Source organism: Symphalangus syndactylus, chromosome 7 (assembly GCF_028878055.3).
Source record: "Symphalangus syndactylus isolate Jambi chromosome 7, NHGRI_mSymSyn1-v2.1_pri, whole genome shotgun sequence".
NCBI classification, from domain to species: domain Eukaryota; kingdom Metazoa; phylum Chordata; class Mammalia; order Primates; family Hylobatidae; genus Symphalangus; species Symphalangus syndactylus.
The window spans coordinates 94968531-94988151 of record NC_072429.2 but is presented as its reverse complement, the minus strand read 5'-3'; the positions used below and the strand labels follow the sequence as shown (position 1 = coordinate 94988151).

Below are 19621 nucleotides of genomic sequence, written 5' to 3'. Positions count from 1 at the left end.
AGTGATTTCTACTTATGTGTCATTGGCCAGAACTATATCAAATGGGCGACTGGTAAGATGAATATTTTTATCTGGGCACAGTTAACCTCCAAACAAAATCAGAGTTTTATTGGTAAAGAAGAATGAGGAACAGATATGGCATAAGCAACCTCAGGGTCTGCCACTCTGTTACAAATGAGAAAATAGGCCAAGAGACGTAAAGTCCATGGCCATGGCCACAGCTGGAAAAAGGATGGACTGAGATTTGAAGCCAGGCCCCTGCCCAGTCCAAAGCTCTTGTTTTCTTGACTATGCCATACTGCTTTTAGGCGTAGCATAAACAGCTCTCCCTTCCTAATGCCATCAGGAAGTAGGTATTCTGTTGCTCAGAGTCATTTTACAGATGGGGAAATTGAGGCACAGAAAGGCTAAGTACCTAAGTAACAGAGCATTGGAACTCAATCAGTGTATTAGTCTGTTCTCACACTGCTAATAAAAACATACCTGAGACTGGGTATTATCTTAAAAAGAGGTTTAATGGACTCACAGTTCTACGTGGCTGGGGAGGCCTCACAATCATGGTGGAAGGCAAAGGAGAAGCAAAGTCACATCTTACATGGTGGCAGACAAGAGGGCTTGTTCAGGGGAACTCCCATTTATGAAACCATCAGATCTCGTGAATCTTATTCACTACCAGGAGAACATTATGAGCGAAATCACCCCATGATTCAATTATCTCCAGCTGGCCCCATCCTTGACACGTGGGGATTATTACATTTCAAGCTGAGATTTGGATGGGGACATAGCCAAACCGTATCATTCAGTCACTATAAAGAGGAAGTGCCGTAGTAGAGCAGCATTAGTCTGAAAACTTCATGTCTCTCTCTCTCTCTCTCTCACACACACACACACACACACACACACAGACAAAACCATGAGCTGCTTCCAGGGACCTCCCACCCTGGGGGAGATTCTGACACTCAACCTAGGACTTGTCAAGGAGGATTGTTGCAGGCTATCAATTGATATATTAAAAATAACATGTAGCCAATTACTGAGACTCTGGCTGATTTCAAAGTTCTTCAGCATGTCCATATTAAGTTAGTCAGAAGAAATCCATTTTGGCTTTAACATTTTAAATGTAATGAGCCTTACAGAATTGGTTTGTATCAGAAATACCAAAAGCTCAGTGGTGCCCACTGGTCAATTTGTCCTCTATAGTAGCGCTCAAGCAGAGACAGATGAACCTAATAAGGACAGGCTGTTATTTAGTGAGAGCTTAAGAAGTGCCAGACATGGTGATAAATGTTTACACTTGTCATGTTATTTCATCTTGACCCATCTTTGGGAGAGGCTTCCTGTTATCCTTACCTTTCAGGTGAGGACCCGAGGCTCAGTGAAGGTGAGTGACTTGCCCCAAAACACACACCTATGTAAGGGCAGGACTGTCCTGTAATCTAGGTGGCCCACCTGACCCCACAACGTCAATGTCCCTGACTGTGTGTGGGGGCTGCAGATAGCAGAAAGGAACTTGGAGTGAGGACCAGTAGACTTGCAAGTAGATAACAGCCCAAATGTGCTTGTGCTGCTGAATTTCTTTTTTTTTTTTTGAGACGGAGTTTTTCTCTGTCCCCCAGGCTGGAGTGCAGTGGTGTGATCTCGGCTCACTGCAAGCTCCGCCTCCCGGGTTCACGACATTCTCCTGCCTCAGCCTCCCGAGTAGCTGGGACTACAGGCGCCCGCCACCACGCCCGGCTAATTTTTTGTATTTTTAGTAGAGACAGGGTTTCACTGTGTTAGCCAGGATGGTCTCAATCTCCTGACCTCGTGATCTGCCCGCCTCGGCCTTCCAAAGTGCTGGGATTACAGGCTTGAGCCACCGCGCCCAGCCGTGCTGCTGAATTTCTAAGCTAACCAAGGACTATTATGTTCAGCTCTTCTAATTTACATTATGTTCATACAGACCAGCGTTTTAGCCTGGTGACATATTTTTAGACTAGAAAACCTATGCAATGCTGAGGATTAAACAACTTTAATTCTATCGCACTTACCCACATCTGGCAGGCAGGGCGTACCTTTATGTAAAATTAAAAGCCAATGAAATTTGCCATTTTTCTTTTAAGTTTGGCAGTAAAATTGCTTTCTTCCAGTTGTTCACAAATGAAACATGCTGTGCTGGTTTCTGAAAACCAAGAAGCCTGGAGAGAAATTTATGACTTTGAAACAAAATTTAGAGGTTGAAGGATTTAGCAGTTTACAAAGAACATGGAGCTAAGCCCTTGAAAAAGGCTGTTCAAAAAGTCCTGGCCTAAAGTGCCAAGATCGTTTTCAGAAGTCCCCGCAGAAGCTCTTAGGAATCTGAAAGCATAAAAATGGGGAGAGAGTATTTTGAAGACATCTTTCCCCTGAAAGCCGGTGCTCGTGAGCCTGTGCATTTTCCCACACGAATATGCTCAGCCGTTATGTTAGCCAGGCATTTCCTGCATGCGGCAGGTTTGTTATGCTTCTTTTTTTTTCCTTTTCCTTCTCAGGGAATTATCCAAGATTTGTAGCCAGCAGTCTCTGCCATATTTGCTCTCAGTCCTTAGTCACACGCCCATATATGGAAATCTTTATCACATAGTCCCTGGCTAGGACATTTTATAGGAAGTGTTTAGTGTATTGTGGTCTTTATAACCAAGTTATTCTAAGGATAAAATGGCAGCAATAGGCATGACTATGTGTGTGTGTGTCTGTGTACGTGTCTGTGTGTGTGTTTAGCCTTTGGAGCTGCAAAACATATTTGACAAGTTTAAAGTCAAGGGTTTATCCCCCTCAGTAGTTCTTGTATAGCAAAGTGAATTTTTGCTATTTAGAAAGGAATCTTCTTCACTTTTGCCTAGAAGTAAAGTTGAAAGGCATGCTGGGATATTTTCCTCATAATAAGGGATTTCAACCCCTCCACATTTGGACATGTTCCCTGCTTAGGCAGCCACAGCACAGAGACAGAATTAGTCACAAGGTTAGTCCAGCTTAAATAAGCAGAAGTCAAGTTAATGCTTCACAGATTGGTCTTTTAGCAGATGCTCTGCCCTTTCGAGGAATGCAAGGGGCAAATGTGAGCTCTTAAGGATATTTTACATTTACGCAATGAGTTACGCTGTTCAAAAAACTTTCTCGTCTTTCTGCCCTTGTGCAACCTAATTTCTCTTACCAGAAACCTGAGGCTCCAAAGGTAAGTCATTTGCTTGAGAAACACAGCTAATACCACTTTGCATTCAGAAACCCCCAGCAGCTACTACTGCATGAGTGATCAAGTCCAAACTCCTTAGGACAAAAGCGAAGGTTTGAGAAACATTTAACAACCATTTATACACATAAGTACCTGTAGTTAGGCACCATGAGGGGTGAAACCAAATAAGATGAATTCTTAGAGAGCTGTAATAGAAAGGAGGAAATCTGTCATCATACAAATAATTAATTGCAATAAGTGTCTTAGTTGGCTCAGGCTGCTGTAACAAAATAACATAGACTGGGTGGCTTAAAAAACAATTTATTTCTCCCAGTTCTGGAGGCCGGAAGTCCAGGGTCAAGGTGACAGTGGATTCATTTCCTGGTGAGGACCCTCTTCCTGGTTTGTACATGTAAGTGGCCACTGTCTTGCTGTCTTGCTGTTTCCTCGTGTGGTTTTTTTCCTGGGTGAGTGCACTGACGACAGAGAGAGAGAGAGAATCTATTTTCCTCTTTTTATTTTTTATTTACTTATTTTTTCGAGACGGAGTCTCACTCTGTTGCCCAGACTGGAGTGCAGTGGCGCGATCTTGGCTCACTGTAACCTCTGCCTCCTGGTTCAAGTGAGTCTCCTGCCTCAGCCTCCCAAGTAGCTTGGATTACAGGCACCCGCCACCAAGCCCAGCTAATTTTTGTATTTTTAGTAGAGACGGAGTTTCACCATGTTGGCCAGACTGACCTCCAACTCCCGACCTCGGGTGATCCACTCACCTTGGCTTCCCAAAGTGCTGGGATTACAGGCATGAGCCACCGTGCCCGGCCTATTTTCCTTTTCTTATAAGGGCACTGTTTCTCTCATGAGAATTCTCACCCTCATGACCTCATCTAAACCTAATACTCCCAAAGGCTTTACCTCTAGATACTATTACATTGGGAGTTAGGGCCTCAACATATGAATTTTCAGAGGACATAAACATTCAGCCCATAGCAATAAGCAAGTGACTGGGGAAGAGTGTTCTGGGATTGAGCACTGTTGAGGTAAAACTAGCTTTAAAAATCATGTTCTTCCCTATCATCTCTCCCCATGGACTTGATCCAGGGTCTGTGAATAGCTTCGTCCTGCAACTAGTGATGTATCAGAGCAAAAAAAGAGGCAGGACATAATGCAGCACTTAGGGAGGAGGACGTGTGTGCGATCATCATCAGACTTCCACTTATAGGTTAAAAGAGAAGTGAGAGTTGTAGTTGTGGGTGAGACCAGGGTAGGAGAAGGAGGAAGTTGGGGAGGGGCTGGCAGCGAAGACCAACACTATGTCATGGACAACATCCCTGGAAGGTATTTCCCAAATTTCCTTCCAAGAAGATGGTCTGTTTGTGCATTATTACTGACATTTTGGACCCAGATTATGTGTCTTTTTTCAGAGATATTTGATTGCTTGAGCCCTTCTCCATAGCCAGATCATCTCCAGGGTCAGTGAGATAGTTAACATATTATAAGTGATATTGACTTCCCCCTGGACGTGATAAGAGGTCTCCTTTTGTGTAAGCAGTACAGGTTCTGTGAGTTCGGCCTGTCTGCAGTTAAAGTCTAGTACAGGCCTGGGGATGAGTGTATTTTATTTGCTGAGTAATTGACTCCAGACACATTTTGCCCGTACAGAGACCTGAAGTGGACATGTGACTGTGTTCGAGATAAAACAAACAAAGAGAACAGCCTTGGGTGACCAGTGGCATGGAGCCCAGCCAGATAAACACCCTCTGGGTATACCCAATGCCAATTTTGGGGTGGGGACCCTTTTGCCCATTGTCCTGCATGGGCTTCAAGAGTCCCAGCAACCATTGGGAAATAATTAAATCACCTTATACGATTGTTCTTGGAAGTAAAATGCTAAGAAATGTTTGTACAGGTCAATCAAGTCAACACAGCAGGAAGCAGAGTTAGCTGCTTTCTTTTAAAGGGGCCTAGCACTGTGTTCTGCTTTCCTCTCTTCTTCCCTCCTTTCGTGACTTCCTTCCACTTCAGTTGAACATCTACTATGTGCTGGTACTGCCTTAAGCACAGGGAGTACATAAATGATGAAAGCATGGCCTGGCATTTGTCCTCTTTTATTCTGTGAATATTTATTTTATGTGCCAGCCACTATGCCATGTACTAGGCATGCTGCATGGAACAGGAAATGCAGATTCTGCATTGTCAGGATACAGGATAGTGGTAATAGTGTTGAGTAAGTAATTAAGAGTGTCTCGAAAATCATAGAACAGAGTTCCATGAGGATGTATAACAGAAGGGCCTAATTGAGTTTATGGAATCAAACAGCTCCTCATCTGAAAAGGACCATGGAGAAAGTGCTTAAAACATGCTTTTACCTAAGTAAGCTCTATTTTAAATTCATATTCTATCTTCCTAAAGTTAAGACAATCATATGACTTTTTAAAAATTTATTCAATTCAATTATATTGATTACATGAGTCAAGCAACCAGTTTAATAAGTGAATTAGTTGGTCAAGATTTAGGTAGATTTAGTCTTTGGATGATTGATCTTTTGAGATATGCCTCAAAAGATCAAACTCAGATTCAAACTTCCTAAGTTCATATGGCAAGTTAGGCAGAATTCTAAGACGATCTCCAACATTCCCACTCTCCTCTTCCCTGGTGTACACATTCTCCCAGTTATTTAATCTAACTCTAAGCTAGGTACCATGAAGAGATTTTGCAGATGTAGTTAAGGTGACAAATCAACTGACCTTAAGGTGGGAGGAGTATCTGGGGAGCAGCAGGTGCTGATCTAATCAGCCAAGCTCTTAAAAAGGACTGGGCTCTTACTGGTAAAAGAGATTCGAAGATTCGAAGTGTGAAATAAATTTGACACTGGGGCCAGGGTGGGGGATTCTCCATAGCTGGATTTGAAGAGGAATATGAAGGGCCTTTAGGAGCTGAGAGCAGCCCCTAGCTGATAGCCAGCAAAGAAATGAGGGCCTCAGTCCTACGACCTCAAGGAAGTGAATGCTGCCGTGACCACATGAGCTTGGAAGATGACCCTGAGCTCTCAATGAGAAAAAAAAAGCAAACCTTGCCAACACTTTTAGCCTTGTGAGATCCTAAGTAGAGAACACAGCCACGCCGTGCACAGCCTTCTGAACTATGGCACTGTGAACTAATAGGTGAGCATTGTTTTAAGCCTCTAAGTTTGTGGCAATTTGAGACACAGCAATAGAAAACAAATACAGCTGCTATTCTGTTTCCCTCTCAGTATGGATGTCTCTATTGCTTCCAGTATGACCCAAATCCTCTTGATTAAAAAGACTGGACATGTGACCACATTGGCAAATCATCATATCTCTCACCTCTGAGCATGATGATTGGGTGTTGGGACTGTGACCTAAGCTGTGCCACCAGTGTCCTTACCTGTGAATTATTAAAGATGAGCTTAAGGAAGAATGCTAACTTCCCCAGGAATGAGAGCCCAGAGCTGCCCATATCCATGACTCCACTAACATGATGAAACCGATTTGAACCCTGAAACCCAAAGAGCATGGAGAGTCCTGACAGTGTTCGAGACCCTGCATTCATTGTCTTTTGGCCAGCTGAACCTATGCCCTTCCAGCGACTTGGTCATATGAACCAAGGCTTCTCCTTTTGATTTGAGCCAGGTCATACTGAGCTTCTATTTCATGCAGCCAGAGAGGTCTGAAGAATAAAGCTAGAGAGAAGTAAAGAACTGTGAGCTGGAAGACACCAGTTCTGCTTATCAGACATTATCAAGACATGGAAGTGTCTCCTTGCACGTAACCTGAGTTTTGTATTTTGTTCTTATAAATCAGTGCTGAAGGATATCAAATGATAGCAAAAACAAACACTAGCTCAATCATATTAGAGCTTGCAGGGATTTTAGATGCTATCTGGTCAAGGGCCCTAATTTTCTATGTGTAGAAGCTCAGGCCCAGAGAGGAGGAGCAGCTAGTTAGATAACAAAGTGGTCATTCCAGAATTATTGGGTAAAACTGACCCAGGTTGAATGAAAAATGATGCTCTCTGTATCTAATCTATTTTCTTCTGCTTTCCATGATTACTTGGGTCTTCCATCATTCTAGTGTCTTTTTCTCAGCTTTTCTAAAATTGTTTCTACTGAGCACTGTGACTCACGATCCCTATGATATATTTTCAACCTAGACTCTCCAGTTTCTGAAACTCTGGTGGTATCTCAGTTTGTCAGAATGATTTCTACTTGATTCTACTAAAAGTGGTGTAAAACTGTGTCCTGTTGTACATACTGCAAGAAGCTATCCTGGGCACAGCTTACCTTTGTGATGATTGTGTAAGGATAAATTCATAAATGATTATCTCCCTTGAATACAAATGTAAGTTGTTTCCATAGATACCTGTTCGCAAAGATTAATTAGATAAATGTTTTCCAATGCCTGGTTGAATTACACTTCTGACATACCAAATTGTGAACATCTTACTCCATTTGAACATGGAATTACAGAGTCGAAGATCTGGAAGAGGGCCTTAGGGATCACCAGATTCAATCTCTCATGGATCAGAGAAGGACAATGGGCTCCAAAGAGCGGGAAGGCTTTGGTCAAGGTCAGAGCCTATTTTAAAAATCAATAGGCTGCCTATTGTGCTTTTAAATGAGATGAACTCACAAACATCTTTTCTTAAAATTTGCCTTTTCTGCATGTATATAAACAAAAGTAGCAAAAAATATAAAATGTAAAGATTTGTCCACCACCTGGATTTCGGAGCAACTAGGGAAAAATCTGTTTCCAGGATTAAGAACAATCTTACCAATGAGATAATAAAATAACCTATTTGTTATTAATTTTAAAACTTGAGTAATTGAAAGAGCAGCATTTTTTCTCATAAAAATTGATATACATTTATTTTAAAATATTTGGAAAACTGTAAGCTGTAGAAAGAAGGAGAAGAAATTGCTTATATTTGCACTACCCAACAAAACCAATTTTTAACATTTTTGGTGATTTTTCTTCAATCTTATTCTGTATGAATAGAAAGTCTATGAGGATGGCAGTCATAAACATTTTCCCACGTTATTACATCTTTTTTATAAATATCTACTAAGCACATGTGGTATGTTTTTCTTTAGCAGCTAACTATTCTATTACGGGAATGCTGGTTTTAAAATAACCTTACAAGGATCATCTTCATGTATAAATATATTTTTCCATATTTAGGAGCATTCTCTTATTCCTTATAAATGGAATTTCTGGATCTGTTTTATAATAGGTGCATAGCTCAATTGATAGACATTAAAAGAATTAAATAAGTAGGTTAATCAGAATGAGCCAGGTGTGCTGTGGTAACAAGCAGCAGTATTATCTCAATGACCTAACAAAAATAAAAATGTACTTCTTAGTTATGGGAATTCATTTTTGGGCTCAGGTTACTGTCTGAAGCTGCTGTCCTCATATGGGGACTTAGCAGTCCAGACTGTTCAGTGCTTTGGTTCCACCGTCTCAACCAAGCCTCCTCTCCGATTACATCTTTACGGGAAGGTTCCTAAATACTCACTCATACCCCGTAGGCGGAACTTGTTACACAGCCCTGTCTGCCTTCAAGGCAGTGGGATTGGGTGGGAAAGCGTGGTCCACCCATGCACCAGAAGGAGGTGAGCACTTAAAGTTTCTACCACACCACAGTTCATGTTGTTGACAAATTGCTTTTCACAATTCACATGCCCATCAATTTGCATGAGAAAGTCCTTTTCACTACATGCATTTACTATACTCATTGCATATTACTCCTTTAAAAAAAGCTTTGCTACAGTGATGGGCAAAAATATTTAATTTTTATCCCTTTGATTACCTCAAGGTCGACTTTTTAATTAATTAATTAATTCATTCATTGAATCAATCATTCAACAAATACAGTTATGTGGCAATGATGAATTGGATATGTGGTGGTGGTCCCACATGATTACAAGGGAGCAAACAACTTTAACCTCAGTGTGGATGAGGATGACATTGAAGAGCCTCTAGATGTGAGTCCTGAGGAACTGACAGTTGTGAGAGCTGTAACAGGAGCTCAGAGCTTAAAGAAGAGTGAAGAGAAAAGGAAACTGCAGAAGAAAAAGAAAAAACCCTGAGAAAATTCACTGTCAAGCATTTGGCAGAAGCCTTTGTAGACCTCAACAACTCAGAAAGTTTGAAACCATGGACCCTAACACTGAAAGGTTTTCATTAGTAGAGAGAAGTGTTCATGATGCATTATCTACTTACAAGCAAATCTATGATGAATAAAAAGAAATAAACCAAGCATTCTTTTCTTTTCTGAAAAGAGTGACACCTCCTCAAGAACAGCTCCAGGCAGGTCCTTCAGGAGGTACTCCAGAAGAAGGCATTGTTTTCATAGATGACAGCCCCATGTGTGTTATTACCTCTTCAGTCCTCCCAGTGGGACAAACTGGAGAGGTAGAAGACAGTGATACTGATGATCCTGACATTGTGTAGGCCTAGGCTAATATGTGTGATTGTGTTTTAGTTTTTAACAAAAATGTTTAAAAAGTGAAAAATAAAAATCTGTGAAAGTAGAAGAAGCTTATAGAATAAGGATATTAAAAAGAAATATTTTTGGGCCAGGTGCGGTGGCTCACGCCTGTAATCCCAGCACTTTGGGAGGCTGAGTCGGGTGGATCACGAGTTTAGGAGATCGAGACCATCCTGGCTAACACGGTGAAACCCCATCTCTACTAAAAATACAAACAATTAGCCGGGCGTAGTGGCGGGCGCCTGTAGTCCCAGCTACTTGGGAGGCTGAGGCAGGAGAATGACGTGAACCAGGGAGGTGGAGCTTGTAGTGAGCAGAGATCGCACCACCGGACTCTAGCCTGGACCACAGAGCGAGACTCCATTTCAAAAAAAAAAAAAAAGAAATATTTTTGTTCAGCTGTACAATGTGTGTTTAAGCCAAATATCTACAAAATAATCAAAACATTAAAAAATTTAAGAAGTTTATAAAGTAAAAATGTTACAGTGAGCTAAAGTTAATTCAGTATTGAAGAAAGAAAACTATTTTTTATAAATGTAGTGCCGTCTAAGCGTACAGTGTTTATAAGGTGTACAGTTGAGTCCTAAGCTTTCACATTCAATCACCACTCACTCATTGACCCACCCAGAGTAACTTCCAGTCCTGCAAGCTCCATTTATGGTAAGTGACCTATACAGGACAGGGTGTGCCATTTTTTAACATTTTATGTTGTATTTTTACTGTTTTCTGTTTGAATATGTTCAGATACACAAATACTTACCATTGTGTCATAATTGCCCACAGTATTCAGTAGAGTAATATGCTGTACAGGTTTGTGGCCTAAGAGTGATAAAACCATACCATATGGCCTAGGAGTGGAGTAGGCAATACCATCTAGGTTTGTATATGCACACCCTATGATATTCACACAATGACAAAATTGCCCAAGGAAAGCATTTCCATTGTTAGGTGGCGCATGACTGTGTTTACTTAAGAGGTGAGCCGGGCGCGGTGGCTCACGCTTGTAATCCCAGCACTTTGGGAGGCCGAGGCGGGCGGATCACGAGGTCAGGAGATCGAGACCACGGTGAAACCCCGTCTCTACTAAAAAATACAAAAAATTAGCCGGGCGTGGTGGCGGGCGCCTGTAGTCCCAGCTACTCGGAGAGGCTGAGGCAGGAGAATGGCGTGAACCCGGGAGGCGGAGCTTGCAGTGAGCCGAGATTGCGCCACTGCACTCCAGCCTGGGCGACAGAGCAAGACTCTGTCTCAAAAAAAAAAAAAAAAAAAAAAAAAAAAAAGAGGTGAACCAGGCACTGACCCAGGTATTAGGTCTCTAATAGTGGACACATACACATGGCCCCTTTCCCCATGGGCTTTATGATCATTGACTAGTTATGGTGCCTCTTTTATGAATTGTCTGTAAATATCCTTGTGTGTTTGCATTTAGGGTTCTTTGCATTTTTGTTATTGAGTTACTTCAGCTCTTTATAAAGAAAAGATAGCAGCTCTTTTTTGCATTCACTGCAAACTTTTTTTCAGTTTGCCTTTTAATCTAAATTTTGGTGATGTTTTCCCTTTTCTACAGATTTTTAAAATTATCTATTCAAATTTCTTGGTCTTTTCCCCTTAGATTTCTCTCCTTACTTTTAATCTTAGGAAATACTAAAAATGGTTATTTCTGAGTTTTTTACAATTTTTCTCTTGCTAAAAATCACCTTGTGAGAAAACACACACCTACACTCACATATGTGTGTGTATGTAGATAGATATTTTTAGAGAGAGAGAGAGAAGGACAGAGTGGTGAGAGAGAGAGAGAGAGAGAAGGAAATAGAGAGATGGAAAGAGAGAGGAGGGAGATAATTCAGTGGATAATTCAATTCAAGACTCTTTATGCAGGTTTTGAACCTAAAAACCACTTTAGCAATCCCAGTGCCTGCCTACCTCTCCTGTTTGCCGAGTCTTTTCCGCTCTTGGGGTTCCCAGATAGAAGGTGCTATGGAAGGTGCTTATAGTCCTTACAGCACTACAGAAGGTGCTGTAAGGACTAGACAAAAGAATAATGCATGGTCTGTCCTTCTAGTCTGTAAAATCACATGCACAACTACACAGGCACATGCACGCAGAGTTCATTAGTTCAAGGCTGTGTGTGGTAAGAAACAAGTGAGTTGTGTAGACTGGATGGATTCCAAACTTTTCATTTTGCAACCCCATTAGTTAAAAACATGTTGTGCAAGCACTTTCAATATATATTTCATAGAACTCAAGACACTATCAATTGTGCATTACATCATTACGTTATATAGCATGAAGAAAGAAAAATATCCCTGCTGAATTGTGACATAGCCTTTCTGTAGGTATTGGTTGTAAAATGCATCTCAATATGAGAGATGTTAAAATGTGAAACAATGTGTGTCTCAAAACTGATAAACAATGATCATATACTTCTAAACAAATATATTATATCCTTTTAAAAGCATACACAAAAATGGGAGTTTTAAAAGGTTGAAGTTTTATAAGTGAAAGTTTAATACCTTCCTGTTGCACCCGAAAGGATCACTACAGACACCCCACTCTGGAGGCCACTGGCATAGACAGAGGTCCTGTGTGGGCCCAGAAGAGTGAGGGGCTCTTAGCTGAGTCTGTGTGGCTCTGGGGAAGTGAACGAGCATTTCAGAAGAAGTGTCCAAAAACAGAAACAGGGAAAGCATCTGAGTGAGGTTAGGGGACAGTGAAGCCAAGGGGCCAGAAGTGACTATGGTTCTCAGCCTCAGTGTTAGGGCGAATGACAGAAGTAGGGTAGCAGGTGAGCTACTCTCTGGGAGAAAGATAAACAACTTAGGGAAATAGCGGCATGTAAATGGAGCTAACTTGAACTGGGTAAGCAGATGACAGCTGGGCACTGTATTTAATGTCAGCATAGACAAAGAGCAACACAAGATTTGGGTAGGTGCCACTTAAGGCTGATCTTACAAGTCAGACGTGCGGTGGCTCTAACAGAAGTCACGAGTACATGGCTCAAGATAGCTCCCCTACTGACGGTCACAATTTCTCCTTTGAAGATTAATCCCTTTCAGTTAAAGGACTGAAGACTCCAATTAAAATGCAATTACCCCCAACAGAGGTAACCAACATATTTTTCTTGTGAGAGGACAGGTTGCTGAGAGGAAGGCACTAAAGAAATATAGTGTGAAAGCTGGAGGTGGATTCTTCTGGTATTCCAGAAGCTGGATAATTCTGGAATACTGGATTCTTCTGGAATGCTTGTCCACTTCCCCAGAGCCACACAGACCCAGCTAAGAGCCCCCTCACTTTTCTGGGCCCAAACAGGACCTCTGTCTATGCCTGTGGCCTCCAGGGTGGGGTGTCAGCAGTGATCCTTTGGGGTGCAACAGGAAGTCATTGAACTTTTGCTTATAAAATTTCAACCTTTTCAAACTCCCATTTTTGTGTATGCTTTTAAGAGGACATAATGTATTTATTTAGAAGCATATGATCATTTTTTATCAGTTCTGAGACACACATTGTTTCACATTTTAACATCTCTTATATTGGAATACATTTTACAATCAATACCTACAAAAGCCTATGTCACAATTTGATTGGCAGGGATATTTTTCTTTCTTCATGCTATATAATGTGATGATGTAATGCACAACTGACAGTGTCTTGAATTCTATGAAATATATATTGAAAGTGCTTGCACAACATGTTTTTAACTAATGGGGTTGCAAAATGAAAAGTTTGGAGTCCATCCAGTCTACACAACTCACTTGTTTCTTATCATACACAGCCTTGAACTAATGAACTCTGCATGTGTGTGCGCCTGTGTAGTTGTGCATGTGACATTATAAACTTGAAGGACAGACCACACATTTTTTTTCTGTCTAGTCCTTACAGCACCTTCCATAGTCTAGGCCAGCAGTTCTCAACATTATCAGACCTAACACCCCTTTTATAGCTAATATTTTATAATGTCCTTTTTACTATCTTAAAATGAAATTCACAAATAAGTTTTTTTAAAAGCCCATGTTGTATTAGTTGGGTTCCCCTTATTGCTAAAACAAATGCACCCTAATATATTTAATAGCTTAAATGCAATAAAAGTTTATTTCTAGCTCTCATGATAGGACTGAGCGGATAAATAATGGGCAGGGAGTTGAAACAGACATGGAGGCGTGCACCTGGGAGGTTTCCATGGGCCAGGCCTGGAAGTGGCATGTGCCACTTCTGCTCAGGGGCCATTGGCTAGGACTCAAGCACATGACCACACCTGCCTGCAAGGGTAGATGGGAAATAGAATCTAGTTGAGGAACCAGGAGAGAGAGTGGAACATGGATTTTGGTGGGCATCTAGCAGTTTCTGCCACAAATATAATGCCTTGTTATAAAAGAGAAATAAAATAATTTACAATAAAATAATACGATTTTCATTATATATACCCTTAGGATAGTCACACTAGAAGACATGAGTCAAATGCTTTCACTCGTAAGGAGAATGATGTGAATGTGAAGGCCTTAAGTGCAGTTTAAGAGTGGCATGTTATATTAGTGACTAACATATCCTTCCCTATTTTACTATTACTATCCAACAGTGGTATTTTTTTTTTTTTACTAGTAATGAGAGTTCCTGAAATAGTGAACAACCCTTAGTAAAATTCTGAACAAAGCACAATCTTTCTTTAATTTATACAGCTGACACATTATGGGAAAATCCGGTGCATATTAGAACTCTGCAACAAATGCTTTGTATTTATATGTAAAATCAAATTGGGCTCTAGGCTCAGATAATTATAAAGTTTTTTTTTTTTTTTTTTTTGCCTCCAGGAATATCAAATGCGTCGCTAGTAGGCCCTGAGGGATGAGGGAGAATCCTTCATTGTGCAAAACTTTTCTGGATATTGCAGGATGTCTAGCAACCCCAGCACCCTCTTGTTAAATGCCAGTAGTACCCTCCCCATGTACACAAATCACTGTGACAATCACATACACCTCCACAATTTTCCAAAGCATCCCCATGGAGTCGTACTGCTTCCACTGAGAACCACTGGTCTTAATAAATGCTTGTCCAGTTCACTCTTGGGTACTTGAAGAAATGGATAAACAAACTGATTCACTAATCCTGGCATATTGCTATTAAGCAAAGAATATGAATATATTTGGAATGCCAGCCTTATGCTATGCTAGGTGATTTTACATAACTATCTCATTTAATCCTCATAAGAATCTTGCAAGATATTATGAACTTGAAGGACAGACCACACATCTTTCTAATGAATGAAATGGGGGTCTTGGAGGTGAAGTAGCATGTCTGTAATTACATGGTGGGTAAGTATGTGGGAAGCTGGGATTGAAATCTGGGCCAGACTCCAGAATCCATGGTAAATTTCCACCATTATTAGGATGACCATATGTCTCCATTTAAGTCTACTTTTCTGCATTTAAGTCTACTGTCCTGGAGTAATGATTATTAGCACTCCCTTTCACTCTCCAAAGAGTCCCAGTCTGGAGAGTAAATTACATGGCCACCGTAAATATTATATGCTGCTATTGTCATCAGTATTTATTGCACAGGAAGGTCAAGAGAGAGGGAAAAAAAGTAATATTATTCTTTCTCAGACATCAGTGGATGACTGGGGAGGCAGAATGGGTTTTCTCTTCCCCGTTTATCACCTATGCACTTCTCAAATAATCCATGGAGATTTGTATCTGTTTATCTCCTGGAAAAACAATTTTTAAACAGTAGGAAAATAAACAGTCTCTAGATATTCAATCTTTTACTATCAAACAGGGTGTTGTCCTTTACCTGCAAATAAGATATGCTGTCTCCTGAGAAAGACTAAGTACTCTTAAATCTGAGAAACAGCTGAAGATAGCATAGGAAGCTGAACTGAGACACGCTGAGCAAAGTGATGCATTGATGCTTGCTTGCTTGCTTTTGATGAGCTGGTGACATTCTTGAAGTTAGGAAGAAATCCTCCCTTTAGATATTTAAGTTAGAAGCCTATCTCTATCAGCTCCTGATTCTGACAGTTTTGAAACAATTGCTTTAAACAAGTCACAGTTTTAGACATGTCACATGCAACGTTCAGTCTCAGAGTTACGGGAAAGTACCAGAAAAAATTCACAGGGTAATTTCAACACCCAAATGCTGTCTCCGCCACCTTTCCCATCTCATTCCTGTCAATGATTTTCTCCCTCCACTCTGCCCTGCCATCTCCCCACCTTTTGTTTCAGCTCCTTGTGGCATTTGGTGTTTCCCCTCCCAATCTGCAGCCAGGGTCAGCACTGGTGGGGAAAAGTGGGTCAGATTGCCCTCTGTCTCCTGGTACTGAGCACTCCTACGTTGGTTCAAACACAGAACCAACTGAAACTCACGCAGGCCTTCCCCAGCGTGGTGGTCTGAGGAATTTCTTGAAAAGGAAGTAACCTAGTGGTCAGCTGCCCCTTCTTGGTTTCCCACCAAGAGCTCTAATAGAAAGAGTCCTGGTGGAGATGCTGAGCCTGACCCCGTTGAGGGCCTATTGGAAGATGTGTCTTAGACCTAGGTGGCGCAGGGCAGAGAGGGAGCTTCTGGGCTGTTCCTGGTTTATCCATGCACCATTGCGAAGCTTGGGGATGATGCTTAGCAAAGAGCACAGCATTCCATTGAAGGCTCATAATAAAATTATAAAATTTAAAAAATAATAATAGTTGAATTGGGCTTAAGTAATACCATCCTGTTGTAATTGTTTCCTTCAGCTTCAGTTCTATTTAGAAAAAAAGAAATCACCTCAGAAGCTGATACAAATTATTAAAATTTCCCTCTCTTCAAGTCTCCGTAGCAGAGTAGAAGGCACGGAGACTGTCAAAAGACATCTGAAACCTTAAAGGATAAGTACGAAATAATCCCTCTAAGGGTGGATATTGACCGCTTCTGTTGTATAAAGACAGATTGTTCTGCTGAGGCCACAGGCAATACACTCCATAAATGCTATCTTTTCTCCCTCCCACATCCATAGCAGACTGTGTTAATTGATCACCTACTCTTTCTGGCTAATTCTCAATAGAATATTTCAGGGAGAAACTGATGAAAGTTGGCAAAGGAGATGAAAGCTGTTTTCCTTTCTGACGTAGAGTAAGCCCACAATGAGGTAGACATTCCCAGAATTTATCACCCAAGGAAGTTATAGTATTTGATACAGGAATTTGGAATCTTGGAGAATGGACCTTAGACCACCATGAGAAGGACCTCCTAATTTTCTCTCACCCCATCAGTCTGTCTTGAGAAGTCTAGCTATGCTGGAATACTACCAGCTGGGAAGGGATTGATGTGGAGATATGCCGGGAGGTAGGTAGGGAGGCCCTGGAGAGGAACGCAAGCTCAAGATGAGTACTTTACATTTTGGAAGCCAGATTTCTTACAAGTAGCTCTTTGGGTCTGCTTTCTCTGCTGATATCCCAGAGCCTTAAGCAAAGTTGATCTATTCATTCATCCAACAAACAATTATTGGGCATCTATCCTGTGGCAGTCACTGAGCTATGATCTAGAATATGAGGATGAATGACACGGATACAATCTGAGGATGATAAACCAGTTACAGCTATTTTTAATCTTGGTGGTAAGGGCTTTGAGTGGCAAAACATGGATAGAAATGCTGGGGTGACACAGCAGGGGAGCCCAGTGTTCCAGTTAAGAGGTATCTGTTCTCCAACTTGATTTCACTGGATGGACTGGGCACAGAGAGAAGAATTATGGGCAGGGCTTGGGCAGGAAGATTAAAGAGGTAGCTACTACCCCAAGAGTCGGGTCCCTGAGATCCAGGTACCTTATTCACATAAAGGCTCTTTTCTTCCACTGCCAACCTTGGAGTTTGATTTTTTTATAGGGTTTGATTTTTTTATAGTGGGTCATGGAAGCTAAAACCTTAGCAAAGAGCAATCTGTGATCTGCTATTGTGTTTTTCTATGCCTGTCCACAGGTGATTCCTAGAAGTCTCCATTTTGATGTTCTCTTGTCCTTTGACCAAGCATCCAGCACATCCTCACAACACTCCAAAGCCACTTTGAAGACTCTCTTCAAAGCAGTTCTTACTGTTGATACCACTACCATTGTTCCTGACACATGAAGCAGAAGGACCCAAGGCCAGAGGTCATGGTGGAGAGATGAGCAGATAGTCCTCAAAGGCAGACAGGGCTGGGATTGGAGAGGAATTCCCTAATAGTTGTTATAAATGGAGATATGACAGGTGTGAACAAACAACCTAGGACTGGAAGAAAGAAGAGGGAGGAGTCAGGTAGAGATAGTACTGGGAATGGATGCCCGGGCTGTGTAGGGACATAAAGGGGCTTAAAGAGGCCTTAGGGAGCAGATCTGAGAGGAAGAGAATGAAGGAAGGTAAGGAATTCAGTCTTTGGCATTCTGATATGTTGTGAGGGCTGGGGGTGGTGACAGACTAGATTCAGGGAACCTGAGGGCTGGGTGTTGGTTTGTGTTCTTGAAATTACTTCCTCAGGATTTCACATCTAACCAAGTATTAACAATCATTTACTAAATAAATATTGTTCTGTCCCTGGATGGGCAGATGGGAGTGTTATGCCTGCCCCTCCCCATCCCCCACCAAAAAAATAACAAAGACAGTTCAATTCATGACCCCAAGGCTGTCACAATTCAGACTAAGAAGTGCCCTGAGAGCCTGGTGGGATCATGTTGGTGCACAGACTCAGTATCCAGGGGATCTGAGTGGCCAAGGAACACCCAGAACTCCTGCCTCCTATAAGTCCAAGGCTGAGCATAGCAAAGTATGGAGAGGGAAGGGTCTTCTAACACTGAAGTACGTAGGAGCAGACTTTTCAGTAAGAAGAAAAGTCCCAGAAATTCAGATTAGATTATAAACAAATTATAAAGTGATAAGTTGGCTGAAACAATAATATTCAAATTCAATTCAGCAAGTACATATGAGTGCTCCTGTGTGCCCGTGCTGGGCTAGTCTACTTGAGGGAATGGACACAGGAGAAATGAACAGGGTTTAAATGGGAGGTATTTCTTCAGGCACAAAGCTCTGCAGATGGCTGCCTCTTCACTGGGGACCACATGCCAATTCACACAAGATTTCTCCCAAGACCTCTCAAAGCAATTCTTTTAAGACCCCAGTCCCTGCCCCCAAGCAGCCAGGAGTCTGTTTCACTGGTATCAGATCAAGCAGACCCTTCCTGAAGCTTTTGTAGAGAAATGGAAGTGATTTGGTTAAAACAGGGAATTTCGGCCGGATGCAGTGGCTCACACCTGTAATCCTAGCACTTTGGGAGACCCAGGCGGGCAGATTGTCTGGGCTCAGGAGTTTGAGACCAGCCTGGGCAACATAGCGAAACTCTGTCTGTACTAAAAATACAACAACAAAAAAAAAATTAGCCAAACTTGGTAGCATGTGCCTGTAATCCCAGCTACTTGGGTGGCTGAGGCATGGGAATTGCTTGTACCTGGGAGACGGAAGTTGCAGTGAGCCGAGATCATGTCACTGCACTCCAGCCTGCATGACGGAGCGAGACCATCTCCAAAAAACAAAACAAAGCAAACAAACAAACAAACAAAACAGGGAATTTCAAAGATGAAAGCAAGAGCAAAGATGGAGAATGGGTTGGAGGTGGAAGAAACACAGAAGTAAGAAGTAAAGGCTAGTGAGGAGAGTATGAATACTTTAGGCTCTCTGAGTTGATGGCAGCAAGTAGAGCCAAGGGACAGGGAGAATGAAGACATAGTCTCTACTGATTGGATGTAGAAGAAATGAAAAAGAAGACTCTAAGATGACCTTCAGTAGGAGTGGTAGAAGGGTGAATGAGGAAAATCAGTAGCTCAGAAGAGAAGCATTTGAAGAAGGAAGATAATGAGTTCAGTAATTCAAGACTCTATCTTTTCTTTCCTGAACTCTTCCTATAGTATCCCTGTTGGGTCCCCCTCTCCAGG

The 19621-nt window shown here is 41.7% G+C and overlaps 1 long non-coding RNA gene across 2 annotated transcripts; it reads left to right on the top strand.

Moving 5' to 3' along the window:
- Nucleotides 1–2139: 2139 nt before the first annotated feature.
- LOC129485850 (uncharacterized) lies at nt 2140–17945 on the top strand. 2 transcript variants are annotated; one of them, XR_008658792.1, is made up of 3 exons: nt 2140–2472; nt 3525–3602; nt 17640–17945. It is a non-coding gene; the product is annotated as an uncharacterized lncRNA (long non-coding RNA). The 2 variants fall into 2 exon arrangements; XR_008658791.1 differs by lacking the exon at nt 2140–2472 and adding an exon at nt 2928–3193.
- Nucleotides 17946–19621: the final 1676 nt, after the last annotated feature.